Below are 21,576 nucleotides of genomic sequence, written 5' to 3'. Positions count from 1 at the left end.
CGGGCATGAAACGCTAAGGCTGCTGCTGCAGCCACCAAGAAGCCAGTGTGCAAGCACAGGTCACTATCCACACCTCCATTTCCAGGAGCCCGTGCAGCCTGCCACTGCCTGGGTCCTGTGATCCAGGGACAACTTCCCTGGGAGAAGACACGGCACGCCTCAGGCTGTTGCAACGTCATGTTGGTGGTCTCTGCTGCCGCAGGCTTGCCCCACATTCCACAACCCTCCCTCCCCCCGGCCTGAGTGAGCCAGAGCCCCCTAATCAGCTGCTACTTTAACCCTGTCCTGTCTGAGTGCAGAACAGACACGCTCAGGTGACCTACACGCAGAGGCGGGTCCAAATCCAAAGCTGAACCCCAGGAGCTGTGTGAACAAAGAAGAGAAAGGGAAATTTCTCCCAGCAGCCTCAGGAGCAGCGGATTAAATCTCCACAGTCAACTTAATGTACCCTGCATCTGTGGAATACCTGAATAGACAACGAATCATCCCAAAATTGAGGCGGTGGACTTTAGGAGCAACTGTAGACTTGTGGTTTGCTTTCTGCATCTAATTTGTATCTGGTTTTATGTTTATCTTAGTTTAGTATTTAGAGTTTATTATCATTGGTAGATTTGTTTATTGATTTGGTTGTTCTCTTCCTTTTCCTTATATATATATATATAGATAGATAGATAGATAGATAGGTAGATACTTTTTTCCTTTTTCTCTTTTGGTGAGTGTGTATGTGTACACTTCTTTGTGTGATATTTTTCTGTATACCTTTGCTTTTACCGTTTGTTCTAGGGTTCTGTTTGTCCTTTTTTTTTTTTTAGTAGAGATTTTAGTGCTTGTTATCATTGGTGGATATTTTTTTGGTTTGGTTGCTCTCTTCTTTTTTTCTTGCTTTGCTTCTGAGCCGTGTAGCTGACAGGGTCTTGGTGTTATGGCAGGGTGTCATGCCTGTGCCTCTGAGGTGGGAGAGCCAAGTTCAGGACATTGGTCCACCAGAGACCTCCCGGCTCCACGCAATATCAAACAGCGATAGCTCTCCTGGATATCTCCATCTTGACGATAAGACCCAGCTCCACTCAACGAACAGCAAGCTACAGTGCTGGACACCCTATGCCAAACAACTAGCAAGACAGGAACACAACCCCACCCATTAGCAGAGAGGCTGCCTAAAATCATAATAAGGTCACAGACACCCCAAAACACACCACTGGTCACGGTCCTGGCCAGCAGAAAGACAAGATCCAGCCTCATCCACCAGAACACAGACACCAGGCCGCTCCACCAGGAAGCCTACAGAACCGACTGAACCAACCTTAGCCACTGGGGGCAGACAACAAAAACAACGGGAACTATGAACCTGCAGCTTGCGAAAAGGAGACCCCAAACAGAGTAAGTTAAGCAAAATGAGAAGACAGAGAAACACACAGCAGATGAAGGAGCAAGGCAAAAACCCATGAGACCAAACAAATGAAGAGGAAATAGGCAGTCTACCTGAAGAAGAATTCAGAATAGTAACAGTAAAGATGATCCAAAATCTTGGAAATAGAATGGAGAAGATATAAGAAACCTTTAACAAGGACCTAGAAGAACTAAGAGTAAACAATGATGAATAACACAGTAAATGAAATTCAAAATTCTCTAGAAGGGATCAATAGGAGAATAACTGAGGCAGAAGAATAGATAAGTGACCTGGAAGGTAAAATAGTGGAAATAACTACAGCAGAGCAGAATAAAGAAAAAAGAATGAAAAGAATTGAGGAGAGTCTCAGAGACCTCTGGGACAACATTAAACGCACCAACATTCAAGTAATAGGTATCCCGGAAGAAGAAGAGAAAAAGAAAGGGACTGACAAAATATTCGAAGAGATTATAGTTGAAAACTTCCCTAATATGGGAAAGGAAATAGTTAATCAAGTCCACGAAGCACAGAGGATCCCATATACAATAAATCCAAGGAGAAACATGCCAAGGCACATGTTAATCAAACTATCAAAAATTAAATACAAAGAAAAAATATTAAAAGCAGCAAGGGAAAAACAACAAATAACATGGAAGGGAATCCCCATAAGGTTAACAGCTGATGTTTCAGCAGAAACTCTGCAAGCCAGAAGGGAGTGGCAGGACATATTTAAAGTGATGAAAGGGAAAGACCTACAGCCAAGATTACTCTAGCCAGCAAGGATTGCATTCCGATTTGATGGAGAAATTAAAACCTTTACAGACAAGCAAAAGCTAAGAGAATTCAGCACCATTAAGACAGCTTTATAACATATGCTAAAGGAAATTCTCTAGGTAGGAAATACAAGAGAAGGAAAAGACCTGCAGTAGCACACCCAAGACAACTAAAAATGAAAATAGGAACATACATATTGATAACTACCTTAAATGTAAATGGATTAAATGCTCCAACCAAAAGACATAGACTGGCTGAATGGATACAAAAGCAAGACCCGTATATATGCTGGGTCACTTCAGACCTAGGGACACATACAGACAGAAAGTGAGGGGATGGAAAAAGATATTCCATACAAAGGGAAATCAGAGGAAAGCTGGAGTAGCAATTCTCATATCAGACAAAAGAAAACTTAAAGAGTATTACAAGAAACAAAGAAGGACACCGTGTAATGATCAAGGGATCAATCCAAGAAGAAGATATAACAATTGTAAATATGTATGCACCCAAAATAGGAGCATCTCAATACATAAGGGATATGCTAACAGCCATATAATGGGAAATCGACAGTAACACACTCTTAGTAGGGGACTTTGACACCCCACTTTCACCAATGGACAGATTATCGAAAATGAAAATAAATAAGGAAACACAAGCTTTAAATATATTAAACAAGATTGACTTATTTGATGTTTATAGGAAATTCCAACCAAAAACAACAGAATACAGTTTCTTCTCCAGTACTCATGGAACATTCTCCAGGATAGATCGTATCCTGGGTCAGAAATCAAGCCTTGGTAAATTTAAGAAAATTGAACTTGTATCAAGTATCTTTTCCGACCACAGTGCTATGAGAGTAGGTATCAGTTACAGGGAAAAATCTGTAAAAAATACAGACACATGGAGGCTAAACAATACACTATTTAATAACCAAGGGATCACTGTGGAAATCAAGAAATACCTAGAAACAAATGACAATGAAAACAGGATGGCCCAAAACGTATGGCATGCAGCAAAAGCAGTTCTAAGAGGGAAGTTTATTGCAATACAATCCTACCTTAAGAAACAAGAAACATCTCAAACAACCTAACCTTTCACGTAAATCAGTTAGAGAAAGAAGAAGAAAAAACACCCAAATGTAACAGATGGAAAGAAATCATAAAGATTAGATCAGAAATAAATGAAAAAGAAATGAAGGAAACAGCAAAGATCAATGAAACTAAAAGCTGGTTCTTTGAGAAGATAAACAAAATTGATAAACCATTAGCCAGACTCTTCAAGAAAAAAAGGGAGGAGACTCAATAAAATTAGAAATGAAAAAGGAGAAGTAACAACTGACACTCCAGAAGTACAACGGATCATGAGAGATTAGTACAAGCAACTATATGCCAGTAAAATAGACAACCTGCAAGAAAGGGACAAATTCTTAGAAAAGCACAACCTTCTGAGACTGAACAAGGAAGAAATAGAAAACGTAAACAGAGCAATCACAAGCACTGTAATCGAGACTGATTAAAAATCTTCAAACAAACAAAAGCCCAGGACGAGATGGCCTGACAGGCGAATTCTATCAAAAACTTAGAGAAGGGCAAACACCTATCCTTCTCAAACTCTTCCAAAATATAGCATAGGGAACGACACTCCCAAACTCATTCTATGAGTCCGCCATCACCCTGATACCAAAACCAGACAAAGACATCACAAAGAAAGAAAACTACAGGCCAATATCACTGATGAACATAGATGCAAAAATCGTTAACAAAATACTAGCAAACAGAATCCAACAGCACATTAAAAGGATCATACACCATGATCAAGTGGGGTTTATCCCAGGAATGCAAGGATTCTTCAGTATATGCAAATCAATCAATATGATAAACCATATTAACAAATGGAAGGAGAAAATCCATATGATCATCTCAATAGATGCAGAAAAAGCTTTTGACAGAATTCAGCACACATTTATGATAAAAACCCTCCAGAAAGTAGGCATAGTGGGAACTTACCTCAACGTAATAAAGGCCATATATGACAAACCCGCAGCCAACGTCGTTCTCAGTGGTGAAAAACTGAAACGATTTCCACTAAGATCAGGAAGAAGACAAGGTTGTCCACTCTCGCCACTGTAACTCAAAATAGTTTTGGAAGTCTTAGCCACAGCACTCAGAGAAGAAAAAGAATGAAAATGAATCCAAATCGGAAGAGAAGAAGTCAAGCTGTCACTGTTTGCAGATGACATGATACTATGTAAAGAGAATCCAAAAGATGCTTCCAGAAAACTACTAGAGCTAATCAGTGAATTTGGTAAAGTAGCAGGATACAAAATTAATGTACAGAAATCTCTTGCATTCCTATACACTGAGGAAGAAAAATCTGAAATAGAGATTAAGGAAACACCCTCATTTACCACTGCAACAAATAGAATAAAATAGCTAAGAGTAAACCTACCTAAGGAGACAAAAGACATGTATGTAGAAAACTGTTAAGACACTAATGAAAAAAATTAAAGATGATACAACCAGATGGAGAGCTATATTACGTTCTTGGATTGGAAGAATCAGCATTGTGAAAATGACTGTACTACCCTAAGCAATCTACAGATTCAATGCAATCCCTCTTAACTTCCCAATGGTATTTATCACAGGACTGGAACAAAAAATTTCACAATTTGTAGGGAAACACAAAAGACTCCGATTAGCCAAAGCAGTCTTAAGAAAGAAAAACAGAGTTGTAGGAATCAGGCTCCCGGTCTTCAGACTATAGTACAAAGCTACAGTAATCAAGACAGTATGGTACTGGCACACAAGCAGAAATATAGATCAATGGAACAGGATAGAAAGCCCAGAGATAAACCCACGCACATATGGTCACCTTATTTTTGATAAAGGAGGCAAGAATATACAATGGAGAAAAGACAGCCTCTTCAATATGTGGTGCTCGAAAAACTGGACAGCTACATATAAAGGAATGAAATTAGAATACTCCCCAACACCACGCACAAAAATCAGCTCAAAATGGATCAAAGACCTAAATGTAAGGCCAGGCACTATCAAACTCTTAGAGGAAAACATAGGCAGAACACTGACATAAATCACAGCAAGATCCTTTTTGGCCCACCTCCTTGTGAAATGGAAATAAAAACAAAAATAAACAAAGGGTACCTAATGAAAGTTAAAAGCTTTTGCACAGCAAAGGAAACCATAAACAAGACCAAAAGACAACTCTCAGAATGGGAGAAAATATTTGCAAGCAAAGCAACTGAGAAAGGATTAATCTCCAAAATTTACAAGCAGCTCATGCAGCTCAATATCAAAAAAACAAACAACCCAATCCAAAAATGAGCAGAAGACGTAAATAGACAGTTTTGCAAAGAAGATATACAGATTTCCATCAGACACATGAAAGGATGCTGAACATCACTAATCATTAGAGAAATGCAAATCAAACCTACACTGAGGTATCGCCTCACACCACTCAGAATACCAGCATCAAAAAATCTAGAGACAGTAGATGCTGGACAGGGTGTGGAGAAAAGGGAACCCTCTTGCACTGTTGGTGGGAATGTAAATTGATAACAGCCACTATGGAGGACAGTATGGAGGTTCCTTAAAACTACAACCGTGCAATCCCACTACTGGGCATATACCCTGAGAAAATCATAATTCAGAAAATGTCATGTACCACAGTGTTCATTGCAGCTCTATTTACAATAGCCAGGACATTGAAGCAACCTAAGTGTCAGTCAACAGATGAATGGATAAAGAAGATGTGGCAGATATATACAGTGGAATGTTATTCAGCCAGATATATACAGTGGAATATTATTCAGCCATAAAAAGAAAGAAAACTGAGTTATTTGTAGTGAGGTGGATGGACGTAGAGTGTGTCATACAGAGTGAAGTAAGTCAGAAAGAGAAAAACAAATACTGTATGCTTACACATATATATGGAATCTAAAAAAAAAAAAGAGGACTGAAGAACCTAGGGCTAGGGCAAGAATAAAGATGCAGACATAGGGAATGGACTTAGGACACAGGGAGGGGAAACGGTAAGCTGGGAGGAAGTGAGAGAGTGGCACGGACATATATACAGTACAAAATGTAAAATAGATAGCTAGTGAGAAGCAGCTACATGGCACAGGGAGATCAGCTCGGTGCTTTGTGATCACCTAGAGGGGTGGGATAGGGAGGGTGGGAGGGAAGCGCAAGAGGGACGAGATATGGGAATATATATGTATAGCTGAATCATTTTGTTATAAAGCAGAAAGTAACACACCATTGTAAAGCAATTATGCTCCAATAAAGAAGTTAAAAAGAAAAAGCCCCAAAAAAGGCTATAATTTTTAGATCTGTGTCATCTAAACATAGGAGGAATAGAGAGTTACAATAATGTTATCTTTGAAACTAAAAATCAAGTTTAATGATCTAGAGAACAAATCAAAATGATCTAATTTGGCCACTGTTTTTAAAAATTTTACCTCTATTTATCAGTCTGGGATTGCACCGCCTTTCCGATTCCAAAGGCTGTTCCAACCAAGAGCCTTTTGATGAGGAAATGACACAGGGAATGGAGTGTAATAAAATACCAAGTGTGTTATTTTGAATTCTTCTCATGCTTTAGAATGGAAATACTTTAAGCTTTGTTAAAATGGTGCAATTTTATATTTTCCATTTGACTACCTTAAAACGTTCATTGTCTTTTAATGAAACTACAGGGGGCAAGAGCAGAGATGAAAAGATGTGATACTGTAAAAGGGATGGCTTTTAGCTTCTAGTACTTGAGTGAAGACACTACAATAAAGTAAGATGGAGTGCAGCAACAAGTTTTGTGCCTTGAAGCCTCCTCTTCTCTGTGGCAGTAATTTGGAGTTAATTTGTGCAGCTTCTCAATAAAAGACTTTGTGTTTAAAAAAAACATTAATTGATCCTAAATGTGAGGGTTTATTTCTGGACTCTTGATTCTCTTCCATTGATCTATATGTTTGTCCTTTTACCAGTGCCACACTGTCTTGATTACAGTAGCTATGTAGTCAGTTTTGAAATCAGGAAGTGTGAGTTTCTAGCTTTGTTATTTTTCAAGGTTATTCAGCTCTTCTGGGTCTCTTGCATTCCCATATGAATTTTAGGATATGCCTGTCAATAATTGCAACAAATCAGCTGGGATCCTGATAGGAATAGCGTTCAATCTGGATCAGTTTGAGGAGTATTGCTACCTTAATAATGTTAAGTATTCTGATCCATGAATATGAGATATCTACCCATTTATTTAGGTTTTGTTTAATTCCTTCTTATTTTTTAAATGATGAAACTGAGGTTCAGAGAGAAGGTGTGAGTTAGTTGAAGATCTAAGACCAGAACCAAGATTTTCTGACTTTTAGTCTAACGCTCCCTACCCTACAACGTAGGTTGACTATTTAAAAAGATAACCCCTTGTGGTAATTTTGTCTTGCCTTGTAATGTTAATATCCTTTGTGGGCTACTTTAATGCAACTACTATAAAAAACTGATATGAAGTCCAGCAGGTCTTGGTCTTATATCTCAGCTATTACACGAACTTGCTGTATGACCTTGGGCTGTTACTTAAACTTCTCAAGCCTATAAGATTTCAATATTTAAGAAACCAACTCCCTGTGTAATACACTGTGTCACTGGTACGTTTGGCTTGATAGCAGTTCACGTGAGAAAAAAACCTGAGTGCTTTATATAATTTTTTATTGACATATACTTGATGTACAATATTATGTTACATGTGTACAATATGATTGACAATTTTTAAGGTTATACTCCAGTTACAGTTATTATAAAATATTGGCTATATTCCTGTGTTACACAGTACATCCTTGTAGCTTATTTTATACATAGTAGTATCTTTTTCTCTTTCTTTTTCTTTTAAATTTTTTAAACATTTTTATTGGAGTATAATTGCTTTACAATGGTGTGTTAGTTTCTGCTTTATAACAAAATGAAACAGTTATACATATACATATATCGCCATATCTCTTTCCCCTTGTGTCTCCCTCCCTCCCACTCTCCCTATCCCACCCTTTAGCTGGTCACAAAGCGCCGAGCTGATCTCCCTGTGCTATGCGACTGCTTCCCACTAGCTATCTATTTTACATTTGGTAGTGTATATATGTCCATATATACACTACCACTCTCTCACTTTGTCCCAGCTTACCCTTCCTTCTCCCCGTGTCCTCAAGTCCATTCTCTAGTAGGTCTTCGTGTTTATTCGATCTTGCCCCTAGGTTCTTCATGAACATTTTTTTTTGATTCCATATATATGTGTTAGCATACGGTATTTGTTTTTCTCTTTCTGACTTACTTCACTCTGTATGACAGATTCTAGGTCCATCCTCACTACAAATAACTCAATTTCGTTTCTTTTTATGGCTGAGTAATAGTCCATTGTATATATGTGCTACATCTTCTTTATCCATTCATCTGTTGATGGACACTTAGGTTGCTTCCATGTCCTGAGTCTTGTAATTAGAGCTTCAGTGAACATTGTGGTACATGCCTCTTTTTGAATTATAGTTTTCTTACTCAGGGTATATGCCCAGTAGTGGGATTGCTGGGTCGCATGGTATTTCCATTTTTAGTTTTTTAAGGAACATCCATACTGTTCTCCATAGTGGCTGTATCAACAACTTACATTCCCACCAACAGTGCAAGAGGGTTCCCTTTTCTCCACACCCTCTGCAGCCTTTATTGTTTGTAGATATTTTGATGATGGCCATTCTGACCAGTGTGAGATGATATTGCATTGTAGTTTTGAGTTGCATTTCTCTAATGATTAATGATGTTGAGCATTCTTTCATATGTTTGTTTTCAATCTGTATATCATCTTTGGAGAAATGTCTGTTTAGGTCTTCTGCCCATGTTTGGATTGGGTTGTTTGGTTTTTTTGATATTGAGCTGCATGAGCTGCTTGTAAATTTTGGAGATTAATCCTTTGTCAGTTGCTTCATTTGCACATATTTTCTCCCATTCTGAGGGTTGTCTTTTGGTCTTGTTTATGGTTTCCTTTGCTGTGCAAAAGCTTTTAAGTTTCATTAGGTCCCATTTGTTTATTTTTGTTTTTATTTCCATTTCTCTAGGAGGTGGGTCAAAAAGGATCTTGCTGTGATTTATGTCATAGAGTGTTCTGCCTATTTTTTCCTCTAAGAGATTGATAGTGTCTGGCCTTACATTTAGGTCTTTAATCCATTTTGAGTGTATTTTTGTGTGTGGTGTTAGGGAGTGTTCTACTTTCATTCTTTTACATGTAGCTGTCCACTTTTCCAGTTTTATGGTTTTTATAGTTCAGTTTGTTAATATGGTGTATCACATTGATTGATTTGCGTATACTGAAGAATCCTTGCATACCTGGGATAAAACCCAGTTGATTATGATCCTTCAAACGTGCTGTTGGATTCCGTTTGCTTGTATTTTATTGAATATTTTTGCATATATGTTCATCAGTGATATTGGCCTGTAGTTTTCTTTTTTTGTGACATCGTTGTCTGGTTTTGGTATCAGGGTGATGGTGGCCTCGTAGAATGAGTTTGGGTGTGTTCCTCCCTCTGCTGTATTTTGGAGGAGTTTGAGAAAGTTAGGTGTTAGCTTTTCTGTAAATGTTTGATAGAATTCGTCTGTGAAGCCATCTGGTCCTGGGCTTTTGTTTGTTGGAAGATTTTTAATCACAGTTTAAATTTCAGTGCTTGTGATTGGTCTGTTCATATTTTCTATTTCTTCCTGGTTCAGTCACTCAAGGTTGTGTATTTCTAAGAATTTGTCCATTTCTTGCAGGTTGTCCATTTTATTGGCATATAGTTGCTTGTGGTAATCTCTCATGATCCTTTGTATTTCTGCAGGGTCAGTTGTTACTTCTCCTTTTTCATTTCTAATTCTATTTTTTTTTTCATTTCTAATTCTATTGATTTGAGTCTTCTTCCTTTTTTTCTTGATGAGTCTGGCTAATGGTTTATCAATTTTGTTTATCTTCTCAAAGAACCAGCTTTTAGTTTTATTGATCTCTGCTATCGTTTACTTCATTTCTTTTTCATTTATTTCTGATGTGATCTTTATGATTTCTTTCCTTCTGCTAACTTTGGGGTGTTTTTGTTCTCCTTTCTCTAATTGCTTTAGGTGTAAGGTTAGGTTGTTTATTTGAGATGTTTCTTGTTTCTTAAGGTAGGATTGTATTGCTATAAACTTCCCTCTTAGAACTGCTTTTGTTGCATCCCATAGGTTTTGTGTCATTGTGTTTTCATTGTCATTTGCTTCTAGGTATTTCTTGATTTCCTCAGTGATCCCTTGGTTATTAAGTAGTATATTGTTTAGCCTCCATGTGTTTGTATTTTTTACAGATTTTTTCCTCTAATTGATATCTAGTCTCATAGTGTTGTGGTCAGAAAAGATACTTGATACGATTTCAATTTTCTTAAATTTACCAAGGCTTCATTTGTGACCCAGGATATGATCTATCCTGGAGAATGTTCCATGAGCACTTGAGAAGAAAGTGTATTCTGTTGTTTTCCAATGGAATGTCCTATAAATATCAATTAAGTCCATCTTGTTTAATGTATCATTTAAAGCTTGTGTTTCCTTATTTATTTTCATTTTGGATGATCTGTCCATTGGTGAAAGTGGGGTGTTAATGTCTGCTACTATGATGGTGTTACTGTTGATTTCCTGTTTTATGGCTGTTAGTATTTGCCTTATGTATCAAGGTGCTCCTGTGTTGGGTGCATAAATATTTACAATTGTTACATCTTCTTCTTGGATTGTTCCCTTGATCATTATGTAGTGTCCTTCTTTGTCTCTTGTAATAGCTTTGTTTTAAAGTCTGTTTTGTCTGATATGAGAATTGCTACTCCAGCTTTCTTTTGGTTTCCATTTGCATGGAATATCTTTTTCCATCCCCTCACTTTCAGTCTTTATGTGTCCCTAGGTCTGAAGTGGGTCTCTTGTAGACAGCATATATATTGGTGTTGTTTTTGTATCTATTCAGCAAGTCTGTGTCTTTTGGTTGGAGCATTTAATCCATTTACATTTAAGGTAATTATCGATAAGTATGTTCCTGTTACCATTTTCTTAATTGTTTTGGGTTTGTTATTGTAGGTCTTTTCCTTCTCTTGTGTTTCCTGCCTAGAGATGTTCCTTTAGCATTTGTTGTATAGCTGGTTTGGTGGTGCTGAATTCTCTTTGCTTCTGCTTGTCTCTAAAGGTTTTAGTTTCTTCATCAAATCTGAATGAGATCCTTGCTGGGTAGAGTCATCTTGGGTTGTAGGTTTTCCCCTTTCATCACTTTAAATATGTCCTACCCCTCCCTTCTGGATTGCAAAGTTTCTGCTGAAAGATCAGCTGTTAATAACCTTATGGGGATTCCCTTGAGTGTTATTTGTTGTTTTTCCCTTGCTGCTTTTAATATTTTTTCTTTGTATTTAATTTTTGATAGTTTGATTCATACGTGTCTTGGTGTGCTTCTCCCTGGATTTTTCCTGTATGGCAGTCTGTGTGCCTCCTGGAGTTGATTAACTATTTCCTTTCCCATATTAGGGAAGTTTTAAACTCTAATCTCTTCAAATGTTTTCTCAGTCCCTTTCTTTTTCTCTTCTTCTTCTGGGACCCCTGTAATTCGAATGTTGGTAAGTTTAATATTGTCCCAGAGCTCTCTGAGACTCTCCTCAATTCTTTTCATTCTTTTTTCTTTATTCTGCTCTGCAGTAGTTATTTCCACGATTTTATTTTCCAGGTCACTTATGTTTTCTTCTTACTCAGTTATTCTGCTATTGATTCCTTCCAGAGAATTTTAAATTTCATTTATAGTGTTGTTCATGATTGTTTGTTTGCCGTTTAGTTCATCTAGGTCCTTGTTAAAGGTTTCTTATATTTTCTCCATTCTGTTTTCAAGATTTTGGATCATATTTACTATCACTATTCTGAATTCTTTTTCAGGTCGACTGCCTATTTCCTCTTCCTTTGTTTGGTCTGATGGGTTTTTGCCTTGCTCCTTCATCTGCTGTGTGTTTCTCTGTCTTCTCATTTTGCTTAACTTACTCTGTTTGGGGTCTCCGTTTTGCAGGCTGCAGGTTCGTAGTTCCCGTTTTTTTGTTGTCTGCCCCCAGTGGCTAAGGTTGGTTCAGTGGGTTGTGTAGGCTTCCTGGTGGAGGGGACTAGTGCCTGTGTTCTGGTGGATGACACTGGATATTGTCTTTCTGTGGCAGGTCCACATCTGCTGGTGTGTTTTGGGGTGTCTGTGACCTTATTATGATTTTAGGCAGCCTCTCTGCTACTGGGTGGGGTTGTGTTCCTGTCTTTCTAGTTGTTTGACCTAGGGCATCAAGCACTGTAGCTTGCTGTTCGTTGAGTGGAGCTGGGTCTTGGCGTTGAGATGGAGATCTCTGGGAGATTTTCGCCGTTTGGTATTATGTGGAGCTGGGAGGTCTCTTGTGGACCAATCTCCGGAACTTGGGTGTCTCACCTCAGAGGCACAGCCCTGACCCCTGGCTGGATCACCAAGAGCCTGTTATCCATATGGCTCAGAATAAAAGGGAGGAAAAAAGAAGGAAAGAAAGAAAAAGATAAAATAAAATATAATAAAATAAAAATGTCATTAAAAAACAAAATATAGTTATTTAAAAATTCTTTTAAAGTAATTGAAAAGAAAGAAAGAAAGAAAAGAAGATCCAAACAAAAAAAGAAGTTCACCAATGATAACAAACACTGTAAAGTATACTAAAAAAACCCCCCAAAAACGGACAGACAGAACCGTAGGACAAATGGTAAAAGCAAAGCTATACAGACAAAGTCACACACAGAAGCGTACACATACACACTGACAAAAAGGGAAAAAGGGAGAAAAAAATATATATCGTTGATCCCAAAGTCCTCCTCCTCAATTTGGGATGATTCGTTGTCTATCCAGGTATTCCACAGATGCAGGGTATATCAAGTTGGTTGTGAACATTTAATCCGTTGCTCCTGCGGCTGCTGGGAGAAATTTCCCTTTCTCTTCTTTGTTCACACAGCTCCTCGGGTCAGCTTTGGATTTGGCCCTGCCTCTGTGTGTAGGTTGCCTGAGGGAGTCTGTTCTTACTTAGACAGGACGGGGTTAAAGGAGCAGCTAATTCAGGGGTCTGGCTTACTTAGGCCAGGGGGAGGGAGGGGTGCGGATGCGGGGCAGGCCTGCGGCGGCAGAGCTCGGCGTGACGTAGCATCAGCCTGAGGTGCGCTGTGTGTTCTCCTGGGGACGTTTTCCGTGCATCTCGGGACCCTGGCAGTGGCGGGCTGCACATGCTCCTGGGAAGGGCGGTGTGGATAGTGACTTGTGCTAGCATACAGGCTTCTTGGTGGCTGCAGAAGCAGCCTGAGCGTCTCGCTCTTAATCCCCTCTCCTCTCGCACCAGGAAACCAAGAGGCAAGAAAAAGTCTCTTGCATCTTCGGCAGCTCCAGACTTTTTCCCGGACTCCATCCCGGCTAGCTGTGGCACACTAGCCCCCTTCTGGCTGTGTTCACGCAGCCAATCCTAGTCCTGTCCCTGGGATCTGTCCTCCGAAGCCGGAGCCTCAGCTCCCAGCCCCTGCCTGTCCTGGCGGGTGAACAGAGAAGCGTCTTGGGCTGGTGAGTGCTGGTCGGCACTGACCATCTGTGTGGGAATCTCTCCGCTTTGCCCTCTGCAGCCCTGTTGCTGCGCTCTCCTCCATGGCTCCGAAGCTTCCCCCCTCCGCCACGTGCAGTCTTTGCCTGCGACTTGGCTTCCTAGTGTGTGGAAACCTTTCCTCCTTCACAGCTCCCTCCCACTGTTGCGGCTCCCGTCCCTATTGTTTTGTCTCTGTTTTTTTCTTTTTTGTTGTGGCCTACCCAGGTACGTGGGGAGTTTCTTGCCTTTTGGGAGGTCTTAGGTCTTCTGCCAGAGTTCAGTAGGTGTTCTGTAGGAGTTGTTCCACTTGCAGATGTATTTCTGAGGTATTTGTGGGGAAGAAGGTGATCTCCGCGTCTTACTCTTTTGCCATCTTGAAGCTCCCCTCTACCTATTTATTTATTTATTTATTTATTTATGGCTGTGTTGGGACTTTGTTGCTGTGCACAGGCTTTCTTTAGTTGTGCTGAGTGGGCTTCATATTGTCGTGGCTTCTCGTTGTGGAGCATGGGCTCTAGGCGCGCAGGCTTCATTAGTTGTGGCACATGGGCTCAGTAGTTGTGGCTTGCGGGCTCTAGAGCTCAGGCTCAGTAGTTGTAGCGCACGGGCTTAGTTGCTCCGCTGCATGTGGGATCTTCCCAGGCCACAGCTCGCATGTCCCTTGCATTGTCAGGCAGATTCTTAACCACTGTGCCACCAGGGAAGCCCCTACCTATTTATTTTTAAAGAGACTCTCAAACGTTTTTTTAGAGTGGCTGTGATATTTTAATTCCCACCAGCAGTATATTAGAGATCCCATTCTCTGCATCCATGCCAGCATTTGGTATTGTGACTTATTTTAGCTGTTCTATTAGATGTGTAGTGATATCTCATCGTTTTCAGTTTGCCTTTCACTAATGGCTAATGATGTTGAATTTTTTTTATGTACTTATTTGCCGTTTGTATATTCTGTTTTTTAAAAAGTTTAGTTATTTGTTTATTTTTGGCTGCTTTGGGTCTTCGTTGCTGTGTGCAGGCTTTCTCTAGTTGCGGCGAGCGGAGACTACTCTTCATTGTGGTGTGTGGGCTTCTCATTGTGGTGGCTTTTCTTGTTGGGGAGCACAGGGTCTAGGCACACGGGTTTCAGTAGTTGTGGCAGTAGTTGTGGCTCAGTAGTTGTGGCTCGTGGGCTCTAGAGTGCAGGCCCAGTAATTGTGGCGCACGGGCTTAGTTGCTCCGCCGCATGTGGGATCTTCTCGGACCAGGGCTCGAACCCATGTCCCCTCCATTGGCAGGCGGATTCTTAACGACTGTACTACCAGGGAAGTCCCGCCATTTGTATATACTCTTAGGTGAGATGTCTCTTCATGTCTCTTGGCCATTTTGTCATTGGATTATTTGATTTTTTACTGTGAATTTTGAGAATTATGTATTCTAGATTTGAGTCCTTTGTCCAATATGTGTTTGTAAATATTGTCACTTAGTCTGTAGCTTGTCTGATCAGTCTTTTAATCGGATTGCAGAACAAAAGTAATTTTGATGAAGTGCAGTTAATTTTTTTCTATTATGGATTATGCTTTTGGTATTCTGTCTCAAAACTCTTCACCAAGCCTTAGATCTGAAAGATTTTTCCCTATATTTTCTTCTAAAAGTTTTATAGCTTTACCTTTTACGTTTAAATCTGTGATTGATTTTGAGTTATTTTTTGTGTAAGGTGTGAGGTTTAGGTTGAGGTTCCTTTTTTGTTTATGGATATCCAATTGCTCCAGCACCTGTAGTTGAAAAGACTATCCCTCCACCATTGAATTGCTTTTGCTCATTTGTTAATTATCAGTTGGCCATACTTGTGTGGATGGATCTCTTTCTGCGATCTCTATTCTTTCCTTTTGATCTATGGGTGTATCCTTCTTTCAGTACCACACTGTCTTGGTTACTATAGCTATAAAGTCTTGAAAATGTGTAGTCATTCTTTCCATTTTATTATTATTTTTCAGAATTATTTTAGCTATTCTAATTCCGTTTTCTTTACATATAGATTTTAGAATAATCTTGTTCACATTTACACAGAGTTTTTGCTGTAATTTTCATTGAAATTATGTTCAGCCTATATATCAATTTGGGGAGAATTGACGTCTATTATTTTCATTTGTTGCTTGTGCTTTATTGTCATATCTGAGAAACCATTGCCTAATCCAGGATCATGAAGATTTACTCCTGTATTTTAGTCTAAGAATTTTATAGCTTTTAGCTTTACATTTAAGCCTTTGATCTACTTTGAGTCAATTTTTCATATGACATGAGGTAGGTATTCAGTTTCATTCTTTTGTATTGGGTATTCAGTCCTAGCACCATTTTTTAAAAGAGACTGTTCTTTCCTCATTGAATTGTCTTTGCAGCCTTTTCAAAAATCAATTGACCCTAAATTTAAGCATTTCTTTCTGGACTGTTAGTTTTATTCTGTTGATTTATATGTCTCTCCTTATGCCAATACCATAGTCTCAACTGTGGTAGCTTTGTAGTAAGTTTTGAAATAGTAAGTGTGAGCCTTGTGACTTTGTTCTTGTTTTTCAAAATGGTTTTGCTTGTTGTGGGTCCCTTAAATTTTTAGATGAATCTTAAGATCAGCATATCAGTGTCTGCAGAAAAAGCCATCTAGAATTTTGATGGGAATTACATTGAATCTTTGGCTCAATTTGTGGAGCATTGCCATCTTAAGACTATTAAGTCTTCTGATCTGTGAACATGGAATATCTGTCTGTTTATTTAGGCCTTCTTTAATTTCTTTCAACAATGTTTTGTAGTCCTTAGTGTATAAGTCTTGCAGTTGTTTTGTTAAATTTATTTCTAATTTTTTGTTGTAATTTAAGTGGAATTGATTTCTTAATTTCATTTTTGGTTTACTCATTGTTAGTGAATAGAAATACAACTGATTTTTGTTTATTGAACCCTGTAACCTGGCTGAACTTCTTTATTAGTTCTTCTAGTTTTTCTGTGTGGATTTCTAGGGATATTCTCTGTATAAGATCATGTCATTTGAGAATAGAGAATTTTATTTAGGGATTATACTCATAAATAAATTTAACAAAAGAAGTGAAAGAAAGCCATAAAATTTTATTGAAAGAAGTTAAGAAGATCAAAATAAATGGAAAAATATTCTATATTCATGGATTGGAAGGCTTAATATTGTTAATATGGCAATATTCCCGCCAATTTATCTACAGATTGTATTCAATCCCTATCAAAATTCCAGCTTCCTTGTTTTTTGCAGATATTGATACCCTTATCCTAAAATTCATATCAGCACTCATGAGACGTAAAACAGGCAAAACGATCTTGAAAAAGAACAAAGTTGGAGGACTCACATTTTTTTTTTTTTTTTGTGGTACGCGGGCCTCTCACTGTTGTGGCCTCTCCCGTTGCGGAGCACAGGCTCTGGATGTGCAGGCTCAGCAGCCATGGCTCACAGGCCTAGCCGCTCTGCGGCATGTGGGATCTTCCTGGACTGGGGCACGAACCCGTGTCCCCTGCATCAGCAGGCGGACTCTCAACCACTGCGCTACCAGGGAAGCCCGGAGGACTCACATTTGTTAATTTCAAAACTTGCTGCAAAACTATAGTATCAAGATAGTGTGCTGCTGGCGTGAAGACAGACATATAGATCAATTGAAAAGAACTGAGAGTCCAGAAATATAGCCCCATATTTATGGTCAAATATCTAAAAGTAAGTGTTGAAAATATAAAACTCTTAGAATAAAACATAGGTATAAATCTTTGTGACCTTAGGTAAGGGCAATGATTTCTTAGATATGACACCTCAAGCACAAGCAAAGAAAAAATCGCTAAATTGGAGTTCACCAAAATTTTAAACTTTCTTTTATAAAAATTTATTTATTTATTTATTTATTTTTGGCTGTGTTGGGTCTTCATTGCTGCGTGCAGGCTTTCTCTAGCTGTGGTGAGTGGGGGCTACTCTTTGTTGCTGTGCACGTGCTTCTCATTGCGCTGACTTCTCGTTGCGGAGCACGGGTTCTAGGCATGCGGGCTTAGTAATTGTGGCTCGCAGGTTCTAAAATAAGTGTCGGATCCTGACTTAAAGCCTGCCACCAGATGCAACTGTACAATTGAAGTACATCAACTCACTTGCCACTATAAAGCCTGGCACCAGATGGAGCTTAATTGTCACTCGCCACTCACTGATAGGGTTTTGATATGAGTCTGCAAGCGATTGATTTATTATGGTCTCTGTGCAGTCAAACCTCTCTGCTAATGATAATCTGTATTTGTAGCCACTCCCCAGCTCTAGCATCACTGCCTCAGCTCCACCTCAGATCATCAGGCATTGGATTCTCATAAGGAGTGCACAACCTAGATCCCTCGCATGTGCAGTTCCCAGTAGGGTTCACACTCCTATGAGAATCTAATGACGCTGCTGATCTGACAGGAGGTGGAGCTCAGGTGGTAATGTGAGCGATGGGGAGTGGCTGTAAATACAGATGAAGCTTCGCTCAGTGGCCCGCTGCTCACCTCCTGCTATGTGGCCTGGTTAGGGACCCCTGCCGCAAGCCACGTGAGTGGTGTGGCCAAAAAAATAATCATGTTAACGTGTGGTTCCTCTCTTATAGGAGCTTAAGGTAAGTTTTGTGGAAGATACAGATGTATAAGCAGATATATTACACTAGGATAATTGCTTTCATATGAATGAAGTTCCAGTTCCACAGTAAAACAAAAGGTGAACAACTAATTATGCTGTGAAAAATTAAGAAGATTGTGAATTTTCTCTGGTTAGGAAAGGGACATAAGTTAGGTATTTTACACTGCAAAGAAGAATTAGATGTTGAGGAGCGCATGAGTTTTTTTTAACAAGGTGGCAGGTGAAGTAATTTTTGGGAGAGGTGCAGTAGGAGGTTGTGGTATGTTATGGAGCACTTGAAGAATACGAAGAAGGGCTGGAACATCTGGGTGGGAAATGACCTAAGAAAATCAACAAAGAAGGAAACTAATTTTTACTGAGCATTTACTATATACTTGACATGGTACTAGGGGCTGTAACATTCTTGTTTGCTGAGCTAAAGTGAAGGTCCAGTTGAAGTTAGCATAAATTTTTAGTGGATCCATTCAGCATAGTTTACTGTCTTTGGATTGATTGTGTTGTCATCATCACTTAGTAGCATATTAGGTGATAGTCTGTCTAACATTTAATTCCTTGCATAATGGCAATAATCCTTTGCAGCAGCAGTTCAGGTCCAGCCTTGGAGTTTTTCTTCTCTCTTCTAAGGAAGGGAAACTTAAGATTCCTTGATCCATTAGTATAAGCTATAATACTTTATAGACCTGCTAACATATGATTTTACAAGCAATGAGTACCACACAAGAACAGATAACTTCCTTTGTTACAATTCTTGGCACTGGTGGTAGTTTTGACTGTTAAATATGTTAACATTTTTGTATACTGCCTTACAGTTTACAAAGTGCCTTCATATCTGTAGTCTCATTTGATCCTCATAAGATCAATCCTGTGTGGTAGACATTACTATCCCTATTTTACGGTTAAGGAAATTGAGGCTCAAAGAGGTTGTGACTTGCCTAAGTTCACTGAGCAAAGAAGAGGGGAAGCTGGGAATCCAAATCCTATATTCTTTTTACTACATCAGTATAGGCTGGGCATTGTCCTAGACCTAATGATTCAGAATCTCCAAGTGGTGGGACCTGGGCGTGTGATTTTCAGAAAGCTCCACTGGTAAGTATGATGCTCACCAAAGGTTTCTACAGCATTACATCATGCTGCCTCTTCCTTAAGACTTCTTTTACTGGAATTCTATATTGTTTGGATTTGAAATATTGATTTCTGGCCCAACAAGATGAATAAATTTTCAAAACTAGCTTGAATTATTAGACCTGTTATTTCCTCTGTGATAAAATCTCAGTATATTTTTTGTTATTGAAAGAAAAAGATGTTTAATTTTAGATACTTTACTTAACAATTCAAATTTAGAAATTAAATAAAACAAGATCCAAACTCTATAAATATAAACCTAGATGGTTTTGAAAGGAAATACACCCGAATATCAGTAGTGATCATCTGAGTTTGGAGATTACAGTTGATTTTATTCTTTAAAAATATTCTTTTTTTTTTTTCGGTACGCGGGCCTCTCACTGTTGTGGCCTTTTCCGTTGTGGAGCATAGGCTCCAGACGTGCAGACTCAGCAGCCATGGCTCACGGGCCCAGCCGCTCTGTGGCATGTGGGATCCTCCCGGACCGGGGCACGAACCCGTGTCCCCTGCATCAGCAGGCAGACTCTCAACCACTGCGCCACCAGGAAAGCCCATTCTGTATTTTTAAAGATCTCTGTAAAAGTCATATATTCTTTTTTAACAAGAAAAAACCAATAAATTGTATTTTATCAATTTCTCATTGAATAAGTTTTTTTTTTTTTTTTAAGCCCTGCCTTCCCTGGCTCTTAGCCTCATTCTCCCATCTTCAAAGGCACCAGTGTTGCATCTCTCTGTGCCTTTATTCAGTAGTCAGGACTTCCTCTGACCACAGCCAGGAAATGTTCTCTCTGATTTTTTAAAATTAATTAATTAATTAGTTTATTTATTTTGGGCTGTGTTGTGTCTTCATTTCTGTGTGAGGGCTTTCTCTAGTTGTGGCAAGTGGGGGCCACTCTTCATCGCAGTGCGTGGGCCTCTCACTATCGCGCCCTCTCTTGTTGCGGAGCGTAGGCTCAGTAGTTGTGGCTCACGGGCTTAGTTGCTCAGCGGCATGTGGGATCCTCCCAGACCAGGGCACGAACCTGTGTCCGCTGCATTAGCAGGCAGATTCTCAACCACTGCGCCACCAGGGAAGCCCTGAATACGTTTTTTAATAGTTGCCTTCTACCTCAATAAGTTTTAGGAAAACATGAAAAGACCTTTGGACCTTTGTAAAATCTGAGTATTGATAGACACTTTATGGATTCTTTGACTGTTAAAGGCTTGTATTGTTTTATATCTTTCAAGAACAGAAAGCATCCTCCTCTGATATTGATGTTTGTCACTCAGTGTATCTCTTTTATGATATTTTCATCACCTTGAATAATGAATCAATTAGCACGTATTCATCAAACATTTATTTGTATAGATGGGAATATTATTTTGTAATCTCTATAGGTAATTGAGATTTGGCTTATTGAAGTTCTTGTGCTTACAGTTTTTTTCTCCTTTAACAAAATCTAGTATTAAAGCCTTAGAGAAGGGTATCTACTCAGCAAAATGTCAAGCTTAAGATTCAGCAAGTAGATAGAGGAGAAAACTAGAGAGAAGCTGGCTTCTTACATTCTTCATCTTTTCTTCTCTATACTCAATTCTTTTATTATCCAAAGCACAAAAATATTTGACACCACGTAAAGAAAAGAAAATAGTGAATGTAGGGATTTTTCCCCCGAGAAAGTACTTCAGAAAATTATTTTTTTGTGTATGTCCACATTTCTTTTAATATGCCTCATCAGCTAAATTCTTTAATGACTGAAACAAGCCTCTTCTACAGGTGTGGAAGTAATGTGTGATTGATGTTTTTGTTCATTTAAGTGTCATAGAATGGTAGAGCTGAAAGAAATCTTAAGAGATAATTTAGTACAGTATCCTCGTTTTATAGATGAGGAAGCTAAAGCCATGAGAGCATAAGGTTCAAGGTTATACGTAATGAATATCAGAGTAGCTCTTCTAGCTCCAAGATAGGATTGCACTAAACTGCCTTTCATAACAGATGCTCACAGCATTTCAGACTATGAAGTTACTATGAGCCTGTTTTAGGACAAAAGACTGCTA

The 21,576-nt window shown here is 39.0% G+C and overlaps 1 protein-coding gene across 1 annotated transcript in view; it reads left to right on the top strand.

Annotated features, from left to right (window-relative positions):
• Window positions 1–21,576, top strand: part of TEX11 (testis expressed 11) — a 345,168-nt gene that overhangs the window by 56,700 nt on the left and 266,892 nt on the right. The window lies entirely within an intron of this gene.

This window comes from Aethalodelphis obliquidens, unplaced genomic scaffold (assembly GCF_003676395.1).
Source record: "Aethalodelphis obliquidens isolate GAN/ISIS:26980383/991018 unplaced genomic scaffold, ASM367639v1 scaffold85, whole genome shotgun sequence".
NCBI classification, from domain to species: Eukaryota; Metazoa; Chordata; class Mammalia; order Artiodactyla; family Delphinidae; genus Aethalodelphis; species Aethalodelphis obliquidens.
Note: the sequence above shows the minus strand (reverse complement) of the source record. Positions and strands in the feature narration are given on the sequence as shown.